General features: G+C 44.8%; 1 pseudogene across 1 annotated transcript; it reads left to right on the top strand.

The window, feature by feature from the left end:
* The first annotated feature begins 12,145 nt into the window (after nt 1–12,145).
* LOC308165470 (fibroblast growth factor 18-like) lies at nt 12,146–12,779 on the top strand (annotated as a pseudogene). The gene has a single exon. The product of its transcript is annotated as a fibroblast growth factor 18-like (transcript).
* The last annotated feature ends 731 nt before the right edge of the window (nt 12,780–13,510 follow it).

Genomic DNA, 13,510 nt, shown 5'->3' with positions numbered 1-13,510 from the left:
TGATATCATACTTTGTGAGCAGAGCTGTGAGTTGAGTTCTTATCAGTAGCTTGTGAAAACATTTGAAGTTGCACAGTAATATGAGTTAGGATTCGATTTACAAGTTAAAGTATAGTATAGAAGAATAGACTTATCATTAATCATTAGTTATGAAAGTATAAAATCAGTACAGAAAAATAGAATATCATAACAGCAGGTATACAATGGTTGTTAGCACATAGGTAAAAATAAGTAATTTATAGGCAGTTTGAATCATAAAACGTTCTTTTAGTCAGGAGCTTGTCTTCTTCTTGTCGCTCAAAAACAGAACCTCTCTTTTGGCTTTGCGTGACCTTCCTATTGTTCTCAACTGACCGCATTCACATATTATTTAAATGAGCACATAGTACATGATTTATCACTTCTAGTGATTTTAATACAAATTCCCAACACCTTATTGTCCCCTTTGTCCTGTGTGTGTGACCCTCCAGGGATACAGGATGTGAAGGATTTGGAGCACAGAAGACCCAAGACATTCTCCAGGCCCTGGACCAGCATGGCTAATGAGGTATGCAAGTTTATCTGTAGCCTCCGTTATTATTTGTATGCTAATAATAGTGTTAAGGCTAGCAATGTATAGTCAACATATTTTCAACGTATGACAAATGACTGACTGCCTCCATCTCCAACTCCTCCACCCCCGCCCCCCCGCTGTCATCTTCCCCCCAGCTGACTACACCCCCCTTACTCCTCTCACTACTTTCTCGAGAAGGGTCCAGCTGCAGCCTTGCAGCCAGGACGGAAAGGAATGTGCGACGGAAAGGAATGTGCCTTCTAGGACGGAATGGAATGTGCCTTGCACGTGTTTAGCACGAACTTGTAGCGTCAACACTTGCCAGCTAGACCAGTTTGAGAAACTTCGCGAAGGAAGAAAAGTAAGTAGCGTAACTAACACTTAACATTTAAAAAGCGATATAAATTGGAGATCAGGTGAGACTGGGGTTAGGGTTAGGACTGTGTGGCGGTGTGTTATCAGACTGCTCAGCAGTGGGAATGTTGTTGCTTTTGTCAAACATAGTTTAACATCCCTAGCTAGCTGGGTTAGCGTGCTAACGGCCTTTGTTAGCTGAGGTTAGCTACGTAGCTAGCTGAGTCTGCAGCACATGTGACTAGCCCTAACCCTAGCCCAGGCTTTATGGAATTTGACAACAAAATTAACAATATGAAGCCGCAAGGGATTGTGTACTAACCAATAGTCAATGTAAACTTGAGCTACTGTGCCATTATTTTAAGTATACACTTGCAGCCCTGCAAAACGAATTGTTAGCCCAACATTAGTTTAAAGTTCTGTTATATTTCAATTGCCTTAGTTATTAGATTAGATTCAAATGTATTGTCAATGTACAGTACAAGTACAGTACAGCGAAAAGAAGTTTGGCATGTAACCGGAGTGCAAATATAACTATTATGTTATATTAACTATTACTATTATAACATATACTATGTATGTGCAGGTATGTACAGATGGTAAATAAGAGGAATGGTGAATATACATATATGTATAGGGTAAATATGTGTATAGGATATGAACAGCAGTATTATACAGCAATATTATACGGTATTATACATGACTATATTCTATGCAGGTAGGCTATGTCTATAAGCTATTTTACAGTATTGTACATAAACTCTGCTTTATGCAGGTATGACTATGAGCTATACTGTATGTGGGTTTGTCAGGGGGGTAATCCAGAGTCTTCTGGTCAAAGTTATGTCTGTGGAATCATCTAAGAACGTTCAATTTGACCAATTAGGCCCTTTCTTTTTCTAGATGCATATTACATGTCAGAGAGAAAGGTCGTTGCCAGAGCTGAAAAGATGCAGCACCTGCTGCCAGCAGTTTCACTGTCCTTTCTGCGATGCAATGGTTTTCAAGCCAACACTTCTAAGTAAGGTGAAGAGGCACTTGGAGGGCCATTTCAACCGGGCAGTTTTCCATGAAGGTAAAGTTGGCCAACATTCTCTGGGAAATGCAAATGGAGTTGCAGTAGAGACCAATTCCATTTGAGCAATGAATCAAAACTAACCCTTCTGTGACATTTGTGGGAGGTATATGATTTAGATGTTGTGTAGCATATTCAATTGACAAATGATCATAGAATAATAAGGTAACACTTTAAAAAGGATCATTATAATCAATAATAATATTACAATTCTATGCTCTGTTATAGGGTATACCATTCACAGATGTGGGTTACAATGTAACCGAGCGTTACATTATCACTGCATCCACTGCCAGTCAACAATTTTACTTCGGGTGGACGTCATCAACCACCTTGGATCGTGCAAGCACAACAACCCAGCTGCAGCAACCACCGCTGCAGTGACTGCCACTTCCACTGCAGCGACCGCCACTGCAGCGACCACCACTGCAGCAACCACCACTGCAGCGACCACCACCTCCACTGCAGGGACCACCACTGCAGCGACCGCCACTGCAGCAACGACCACCGCCACTGCAGCGACCACAATGCCAAACCCCCCGGGTGGAAAAATGAAAAGGGTACATCAGCAGCAATCCAAACAAAAATGTCCTATCTGCCGTCTTAACATGAACAAAAAAAACATTAAAGTGCACATAAAGAGGAAGCACACAAATAAGCAGAAGGACATAACAGCAACGTCCCACCTTCAAAGTGACTGTATAGATCCTATCAATGGGATCTATGCTGTCCTTAAGACGTTTCATGGTGCCAGCACTCTGCATGCCCAATTAAAAGTATGGGGGGGAAATCAACATGTTTCATGTGAATCTGCAGTGCCAAAAGAACATGGAGTTTGCATGGAGGAGTGGATTAGTCTCTTTTCAATGCATACACCTGAAATCTATAGGATACTGTACATCATATGCTTCTCCTCCGGTACTTCATGAGGGAACCCTTAAAGAGATGGTTACCAGCAAGTGGTTTGGGGAAGACAAAAAACAGCTCTGCCTCACTCGACAAAAGCTTGCAGAAAACATCAAAATACCTCTCTCTGTGCACACTGAAGTTGGAGCCCCTCAGTCCAAAAAGTACATATCCGTTTTTGAACCCACACATTCATATTACAGTTGTTTGGGAAGAGTCATGGTGTCGTATGACATCAAAAAGAACACATGGCACTGTCCGTGCCTAAAGACTAAGAGATCATGCCCACATAAATACATCGCCAAATGGCACCTCTTTCAAACAGATCGCGAACTATTTAGAAAAGTCCGGAGTACTGATGTGGACTTCCAGAGCACAGCAACAGAGGACCAAGACAGTCATGATGATGAGACGACTGATCTGGGAGATCTTCTGTATCCACCAACCGAGTATAAGAAAATGGAAGGCATGGTGCAGTATATCCTAAACCACAAGAAATTGCCTGCTGTTCTCCCTGAAGACGTACGCCTTCCATCAGTGGAAAAAGAGTATCCAAGGCACCTCATTCCACAGGAAATAAACGTCTCTACATAGCATCTATACATTGTTTCACCACAAGCAGAGGAAAAGCAGGATCAACTGGTGAAGAACATCACTAATTAACGCTAACACCTCCAGTCAGCGATGACCTGCTCGGGTCTTGTACAATGCTAAATCAGAGGCCAGACTAACGGTTGGTTGATGCTTATTTTGAATCTGACAGAAACGGCTTGAGCGGATTGAACGACGCGAGGAGAACTGAGACTTATTACTTATTATAAGGAATAATATTAATATTATATTAAGGATTAATAACATTCACGAATTCACGATGAGGAAGAGGTAATTGCTGGTTACGGGAATTATATTTGCCAAATAATGTTTCACCGTTAGATTACGGCGTTAGATTACTAGGTATTAGGTATTAGCATTAGCAAGTCTGTCTGCACAATGTCAATGAACTACGCGACATAGCTAGCCATAACTAACGTTATTAAGCTACAGATTCCTTCCAAAAGCTCGCTTGATCTTGATTTTCAGTATGAATACAGACCGTGAAAGCGGGTCTGTCTGTTTACCTGTCTCTCCCCCAGTCTGTCTACCTGTCTCATCAAAAATTGTTTTCTGTTCATAATAAATGAACAATAAATATTGTAATTTTTTAATTATGTATTCCGTGTTCGCTAGTTAACGTTGACCTGTTTGTTCCTGCTCTCTGCTCTGACGGCCTTGGGACGCGTTGGAGTCGCTCTGGATCTGGGTCGTCCTGGAGACGGCCGACACGCCGTCCACGAACTTGGTCTTGAATAGGACGTTGGCGTTGGTGAACATTCCGTCCTTCAGGGAGACCAAAAATAAACGTTATCAAATACAACGTTATAAAATCCAGCTGTGCAGCATAGTGTTGCACGATATACCGGTACCAACGATATACCGCGGTGCCAAAATGTCACGGTGCCTACTATACCATAATCTTTATACAACGGTACTACCGTGGAATACTATACTACCGTGGAATACGGTACTACCGTGGAATACTATACTACCGTGTTGAACACGTGTTTGTTTGCTCGTGCACATCTCCGCAGTTTGACGTTAGTCACGTTATCCGGATGTCTGTCTGGGCGCGAGCCAGTCTTCTCAGTATCGTCATGGCAGAAGCGTTCCCTACCCATAGCGTCGCACCATCAACGCCAACATTACTTAAGAAAACGAACTCAAAAAGTTTTATCTGGAACTATTTTGGGTTTTAAACCAGATCGCGAAGGTAATGCAATCGATGATGGCCGTCCGTTCTGCAGGAAATGCAATCATGCCATACAGGCAAAAGGAGGCAACACGTCGAACTTACTAAAGCACCTACAATGTCGTCATCCAGACCTTGCACTGGAATACAAGCAAGCTAATGAGGTTAGTATGGCTTTATTTGTTATAATTATCTGTGTTCTTGCAATTAGCTAATATTACAAAAATGAATGAATAAACTTCTTAGCTAAAGTGTGCGGCAGCACTGCTGCTGTTGCTGGCTAACCAGCCGGTGCTAGCCAGCCTGGCTAGCTAATGAAGTAACGTAACGTAGGCTATACATGGCTGATTCTGTTATGTTAGATGTGCGTTTTAAATATTTTATATGAATAATTCATAATATGCATTTCCCATCCTTCTCATTTCAGAAACAAGCAGCCACCCCAGCTAAAGGAAGGCAGCCCTCATGCTCCCAGACCCTACCAGAACTGTTTCAGCAGCAAAAACAATATGAGAAAACTTCAAAGGAAGCCAAAACACTGAATCGAGCAGTGGCAGAGTTCATTTGCTTGGACCGAATTCCAATATACACAGTGGAGAAATCTGGCTTTAGGGGATTGGTTAAAAAATTAAATGGCAGATATGAGCTTCCTGGGAGGAACTTCTTTATGAATACAGAAATACCCAGGCTGTATGCAGAAACCAGAGAGGCAGTTAGAGTAGAGCTGTCAGGTCCTAACAAATACTTCTCCTGTACGACAGATCTGTGGACCAGCAGGGCCATGGAAGCCTACATGGCTGTTACAGTGCAGATGATTACAGAGAGCTGGGAGATGGATGCGTGGTGCTTGGGGTGTTCTGAGCTGAACAGTGACCACACCGCCGAAAGCCTACGGGAGGCCCTGGATGAGAAGATGGAGGAGTGGAGTTTGAACATGAGCAGGATGTCAGGTATCACCACCGACAATGCATCAAACAACACAAAGGCCTTTTCGCAAGACTACACCTGGATACCATGTTTTGGACATAATCTAGATTTGGCCACCAATAAAGCACTGGCCATTGACAGGATTTCATCCAGCCTGTCCAGACTACGAAAAACAATTTCCGCCTTCTCAAGGTCATCAAAGCTGTCCAGGCTGCTGACTGAAAAGCAGACAGACTTGGATCTACCTAAGCACAAGCTGCTTCATGATGAACCAACACGGTGGAGCTCCGGGTACGACATGGTAGAGAGGTTCCTGGAGCAGCAGCAAGCTGTGAGTGGTGTCCTGGCCAGCGACAGGAAGAAGTGGCATCTGATGCAGTGACATCACTACCCTTGAAACTGTGAAGGAGGTGCTTGGTCCACTACGACGGTTCACGGATGCCCTCAGTGGAGAGCAACATCCCACACTCTCTGCAGTTCAGGTGGTCATGTGGGAGATATCGTCTTGCCTTGCCCAATCTGAAGCCGATAGCAACCTCGCCTGTGAAATGAAGGAGAACGTTTCAGCGGATCTGAAGAAGCGATATGCAGACCGAGATTTACAGATTACCCTCAACTGTGCCACATTCCTCGATCCTCGTTTTAAACACACCTTTGTGACAATGGAACCCGAGGTGAAAGAAAGCCTCATGAAGCAAGCGCAGCAGCAGGACTCCGGACATCACACTGAGCCTGAGGTGAGGCAACCCGTATGCTCACCAGAGAAGCGGTTCAAAACTGACATGCGAGGGCTTCTTTCCAGTATCAAAGCAAAGAAGAAGGGAGAAAGCAGCAGTGACCTCAGAGCTGAGGAGAGATTGACCAATACACAGAAGCTACAAAAAGAGCTGGAAATATACACCAAAATAGAGGAGATTGGTGCAGATGAAAACCCACTTGAGTGGTGGAAGCTAAATGCAGGAACTCTGCCACTCCTCTCACAATGTGCAAGAAAGTACTTGTGCATTTCAGCATCGAGCTGTGCCTCCGAACGAGTGTTTAGCACCTCAGGAATTATCTGCAGTCCAAGGCGTGTTAGATTGGCTCAAGACAGGGTGGACATGCTTGTTTTCCTAGCCCAAAACCTGCCTAAAATTAAGGAGAAACTTCAGTAGGACTTGAGTGAATTGTATTGTAGGTGTAGGAGGACTGCTGTTGCTGAACCACACTTCTGCCCTGCTTAGAGTTACTTTTCCACCCTTCTGCCCTGCTTAGAGTTACTTTTCAAGTTCGTGAAAAATACCCCACAGACGGACAGACATACAGACACAGACAGACAGACAGACAGACAGACACACACACACACACACACACACACACACACAGCCGGAAACCTGAGGCAGTATATCAAGTCCAAGCCAGACAAGTGGGGATGGTTTTGTACATGACATGGTGCTCTACCAGGGCCAGACTACGCTGGAGGCCCACGGTGTGCCCATGACACCTCAACAACAAGCCATGGGTGTCACCAGCCAGACCGTCTCTGTCCTGGCGAGTACCATGACCTTTCCCACCACCACAGCCATCTTTGCCGATAACTATTTCACCAGCCTGGAGCTGGTGCGATACCTCAGAGACCAAAATTGCAGATACACAGGGACAGCCAGGGACAATAGAATTGGAAAGCCTCCAATCAAATCTGTCAAGGAAATGGAGAAAAAGGCTGTCCCTCGTGGTGAATGTGACTACACCATGAGCGATGATGGGATCCTGGCCGTCAGGTGGAAGGACAACAAAACGGTCACTTTGTTGTCAACAGACATGGGAGTGGAGCCTATGTCCTCAGTCCTCAGGTACTGTCACTTTTATCTTCTTACTATGCTCCTCTTACTGTATCAAGTCAAGATGAGGTGCTAAGTGAAGGCTTCAGACTCACCATCACACGCAAAGACCTCCAGACTCTCAAGTCAAGATGAGGTGCTAAGTGAAGGCTTCAGACTCACCATCACACGCAAAGACCTCCAGACTCTCAAGTCAAGATGAGGTGCTAAGTGAAGGCTTCAGACTCACCATCACACGCAAAGACCTCCAGACTCTCAAGTCAAGATGAGGTGCTAAGTGAAGGCTTCAGACTCACCATCACACGCAAAGACCTCCAGACTCTCAAGTCAAGATGAGGTGCTAAGTGAAGGCTTCAGACTCACCATCACACGCAAAGACCTCCAGACTCTCAAGTCAAGATGAGGTGCTAAGTGAAGGCTTCAGACTCACCATCACACGCAAAGACCTCCAGACTCTCAGACACCTCAAATGGCTCAACGATGCGGTGAGTTGTTATCATCATGCACCACACACCAACTATATTTGTCCAAGTGCCAGAATTTTTCAAAGCATACACTGTGGGGGCCGGACTTTAATATATATATATATATATATATATATATATATAATAATATATATATATAATATATAATATATAATATAATATAATTATTATTTTATAAATACTATTGTATATAGTACTATTAGCATATTACTGTTTAATATTTTCATTTTCTTACTAGATTAATGTTATTAATGATTATTAGCCTATTATCAGTGTGAACAGACTCCTGACACCTATTATCCAACCAGCCACCAGGGGGCAATCGAGATATTTTGGCTTCACTTCATACCTATTTTTCAATGATTGTTCTGACTCCAGTGTTCCACCTGCAGTTCTTATTTATTGCCTTTGGTAATTGGAGCTTCATTCTGTTATCGGTTAGCTATCTCATTCTGTTAACTATCTGTCTAACCAACGGCTCCGAACACAATTGTGAGGACAGACAAAATGTCACTCTCAAAGAAGCTGAAACGTAAAATTGACGTGGAAAACCGCAGCTTTAATGAGGAATGGACTGAAAAGTACGCATTCATCTTGCCCACTTTTTATAACGCAAAACCTGTATGCCTCATCTGCAATGAAACGGTAGCTGTAGAAAAAGAATACCATATTCGCCGTCACAATTACACAAGGCATGCAGCCTTCAGAGAGTCATACCCAGAAAAGTCAGAGGCCCGTCACAGAAAGATTGCGAGCTTAAAAGCTGCATATGGACATGCTAGTGGAATTATTAGCAGAACGTCAACTGAACAAGAGAGGGCAACTAGTGCATCTCTTCGGGCTGTCTGGGTTCTCTCCAAGCATAACAAGCCATTTACTGATGCTGAGGTTTTTAAGGAGTGCATGGTCACTGTTTTGGAGGAACTTGCCACCGACAAATCGATGGACAGGATAATCGCCTCTGTTAAGCAAATACCTCTGTCTTCCACAACTACCGCCCGCCGTGTCCACGTCTTGGCAGAGGACGTCGAACGATGTGTACTTGATAGGGTCAAGGAAGCGCAACACATATCCCTGGCTATTGACGAGTCCACTGACAACACTGACATTTCCCAACTGTGCGTTTGTCAGATATTTTGATGGGAAAGATTTCAAAGAAAGCTGGAATCTGACCTGCCGGTTGATTTCCTGGAGCTGCTAATTACTGATGAGCTGCTGCAGCACATTGCAGATCAAACCAACCTGTATGCCCAGCAGTTTTTACAGGCACATCCCGACACTCTGCCACACTCCAGAGGGAGGTTATGGAAACCGGTGACAGTCCCAGAACTGAAACAATTCTTTGGACTCACTTTCATCACCGGTTACATAAAAAAGCCAAATCTAGAAATGTATTGGAGTGTGGATCAACAGGACGCCACTCCATACTTCAATAAAACCATGCTGAGGAACAGGTTCCAGCTCATCTGGAAGTTCCTCCACTACAACAATAATGCATCACAGGACGCCACAGATAAATGTATAAAGTGCGTCCTGTTTTAGATTATATTGTAGCCAAATTCAAAGAGCTGTATCAGCTTTGATGAAGGAATGATGCAGTTCCCCAGCAGATTCCAGACACAGCTTGTCCCCAAGACTATGGCACACTGAAGACGTTTGCTATGTATGTGCTCACCATGTTCGGGTCAACTTATACGTGCGAATCTGCGTTCTCAAAGATGAACGCTATCAAGACGCATGAGAGGAACAGCCTGTCAAACGAGTCTTTGGAGGACTGCTTGCGCATAAGCCTAACAACTGTCCAGCCTGATTTTAAGAAGTTGGCGTCAGAGGGGAGATGTCAGTTCTCTCATTAACAACATGTGAGTATTGCAGACATAGGATTTTATTTTTGCTATGTTAAATCGCATGGTTTATTCATTGTTAAAGTATAATTTAATGACCTGGTTATTACCGTTTTATTTGATATAGGCTACAGATGCCAGGCGATACCAGGATGCCGCGGTGAACGTTTGACTGACCGACTTGAAAACAACATTTCTGGCAACGAAGGCCTATCATTTGCCATGCTATTTTTTTATTTAAGTGATGTTAATCTTTTTAATTTTCTGACTGAGAAGGTAGTTATTTAAGTCACTGTTAATGTTACGAAATGTTAAACAAGAGCAACAAAGAGTGAAAAATAAAATAAAACGAAATGTTAAATAGGCCTATGAGTAGGCTATGTGAAAAAATAAAATACAACGAAATGTTAAATGAGAGCTATGAATTTGTCCTCATTCTTGCATGAGAATAGCGGTACGTCTGCCGCATTCCATTTAATAAAAGAGGGGAATTAGTTTCAGCTTCGCTACTGCTATTCAGTGCCCAACCAGAAGCAAGGCTGCAGCTTTGTGAATGAGGTAGGTCTGAGTCCTCATGCATAAAGAACAATATTAATCTATGATATATGTTCTAAACGGTATTTCCCTCATTTTCGAATTTAAACAAAAAAACTAAAAAAACGTAAAAAAAAACCCGTAAAAACATGAATATTCGGCGGGCCCGATGGAAAGCTTTGGTGGGCCGCATCTGGCCCGCGGGCCGCCTGTTGGTGACCCATGACATATAGTGACAGATTGCCGTACAGAACTGGAAAGAAGGGGGAAAAATAAGTAATAACGTAGAGATGTTTATTGTTTTCTAATTTTCAGCCATTGTCTTTGCCCTCTCCTCCAGGTCATAAACTTCTACATGAATCTGTTGGTGGAGCGCAGTAGACCCTAACCTGCCGACAGTTCACACCTTCAACACCTTCTTCTTTTCCAAGCTGTGCAGTGCCGGTTACTCGGCTGTCTGCCGCTGGACTAAGAAGATGGACATCCCTGTACATGCCCAACGCCAGACCTGCAAGTACTGCAGCAAGAAAGGGAACATTCTGAGGTCAAATGTGATCTGCAGGGTCTGCAAGGTCCACCTCTGCATGAACGCTGACCGTAACTGCTTTGTTGCTTACCATGAAGAATGAAGATGTGGCCTAATGCTATCTCATGTGTAACAAGTAATATGCTCCCAGTGTGGGAAATGTATATAATACATTTGGTTATTTGCTAAGCCAATGATAGCTGGGTCAGGTGACAAGGTTAGGGTCTGTGTGTTATTTACCTGATGTATTTACCTGTTGTGGTTGCGAATAGTAACCATTGCACTCTGCTCTGAGGTGTTTGTATAAGGTGTATATGTGATACACATGTTCTAATGCTCTAAAATACATATTCCTTTCACCTTATGTGTTTTTCTTGTATTTCTTATATATACACTTCTTGGATTTTTTTTTACCACGAACGGGCAAGGAACCATATATGGTAACTTCGCTGACCTTGATTTTGAAGATGAAAAATAATATTTTAGGGGGGCGCAATAGCAATACTGGTGGGGCGCGAGAGACTGGGGAGGTCAACAATTAACACTCAGGTGAACTCTTTGACTTGTTCTAGTTGTAGCTTCATAATCTTCGTAATGGAGTCATTTCTGACAGGGACAGCGAAAACAAAAACGGAAAATGCGACAAACATGGTTAAAAAAAAAACTGTTCGAAAGTATGACGAGGCTTACCTTGCAATGGGCTTCACCGTGAATGTGGTGGGAGGTGAGGAGAGACCATTGTGCGTGCTATGTCTCAGAACATTAGCAGCAGACAGCCTGAAGCCAAACAAGTTAAAAAGGCACCTTGAGACAACACACCCCAATGATGCAAAGAAGCCACTGGCCTTCTTTAAAAGAAAACTTACAGAGTACAGAAAGCAAGAAACTCATATGAAAAAAGCGGCATCCGTAAGTACCAAAGCGCAAATAGCGTCATTCAAGGTTGCATACAGAATTGCGAAGTGCAAGAAACCGCACACCATAGCTGAGGAGCTCATATTCCCAGCTGCACTGGATATGGTGTCAACTTTGATTGATGAGACAACCGTTGCAAAATTGAAGACCATTCCCCTGTCCAACGACACCATTGCAAGATGCATAGGTGAGATGTCAGAGGACCTTGAGGAACAACTCGCAGAGAAACTACACAAACGTTTTGCATTGCAAGTTGATGAGGCTACGATGCCAACGGGAGTGTCCGCTGACTCTTTGACCCTCCACTCCGTCCAACGGATTATAAACACAGACAGAGAACACTCTCCGTACTGTCGGACCGCCTCTGGCCGAGCGAGGGGACTGACTCCGGGCAAAGTTCCGTAGTGGAGGGGGGAAGCGATGTGGCCCCTTCTCCCCACGCTGGTTGTCTTATGTATCCAGATGTTGCTGGTGATGTGCAATCCGTTACAGCAGCAGGTGTTTGGCGTGGACGGGGTTAACTTCAGCGTGCACGTGGAGAACCAGACGCGTGTCCGGGACGCCATGAGCCGCCGGCACCACCGGGTCTACCAGCTCTACAGCCGCACCAGCGGGAAGCACGTCCAGGTGCTGGGCCGGCGGATCAGCGCCCGCGGGGAGGACGGAGACAAATATGCTCGTAGTGGAGGCCGATACCTTTGGTAGCCAGGTGAGAATCCGAGGCAAGGAGACCAACTTCTACCTGTGCATGAACCGCCGCGGCAAGCTGGTGGGGAAGAAGGCCAGTAACCGCAGTGCAGACTGCGTCTTCGTGGAGAAGGTCCTGGAGAACCACTACACGGCGCTGATGTCTGCGCGCTACTCCGGCTGGTACGTGGGCTTCACCAAGAGGGGGCGCCCTCGCCGCGGCCCCCACACCCTGCCCAACTAGCAGGATGTCCACTTCATGAAACGCTTCCCCCCCGGAGAGCAGCCTGACCTGCAGCCCTTCCGCTTCACCACCGTCAGCAAGAGGAGCAAGAGGGTGCGGGCCACTGGCCCCGCTAACGGCTAACGCCAACCCGCCTTGCCCACCCCCTGTCTGTACCCGCTCATCTCTACACCCCCACACCACTCCTGTCACAGGACACCCCACCCCCCACCTAACGCTTCCCTCTACTGGGATAAAAATTTACCTTCTTCCGGACCCTGACGAATGCTAACCGGGCTAGCGCTAGAACCGCTAAGTTGCCTGTAAGCCCTGCTAGCTGTCCCAGTCCTGAGCCTTCTCTCCCTTGCGCACAGTCTTATGGCCCAAATTACTGCTGAGTTAGCCATCAGCTGTTCAGTGTCAATCATGATTCTGCTGTCCACTCACTAACATGAGATCCCCTTTTCTCTCCTCTTTACCCCTTAACGGGCTGTTCTCCCTGGCAACCTCAGTCATATGATTCCTGCCTTTCCCTAAATATATTGACCTCTTGACCCACTCTCCTCGCTGGCTACTTGACCCACTTTCCTCACTGAGCAACAGTTCTCCTGACCCAGATATGGGACAGCCTAGCTAGCAGTTTCACAACATATAGCTGACTAGTGAGTTCATGCTTAATGTCTACAATTTATCTATGCACACTTGAAAACACATCATAACAATAAGGACTGCTTGTTTATTTCTTATGTCCGCTATGTAGATTCGGAGTCAATGAATGAAGACTTGCTGTTTTGCAAGCATGTGACAGGGAGAGCGACAGCTAATGAGCTATTTGGGATTCTTGACACTTACCTGACAGAACACGGACTGAAATG

Source organism: Nansenia antarctica (genome assembly GCF_963989245.1).
Source record: "Nansenia antarctica genome assembly, chromosome: 9".
NCBI classification, from domain to species: Eukaryota; Metazoa; Chordata; class Actinopteri; order Argentiniformes; family Microstomatidae; genus Nansenia; species Nansenia antarctica.
Note: the sequence above shows the minus strand (reverse complement) of the source record. Positions and strands in the feature narration are given on the sequence as shown.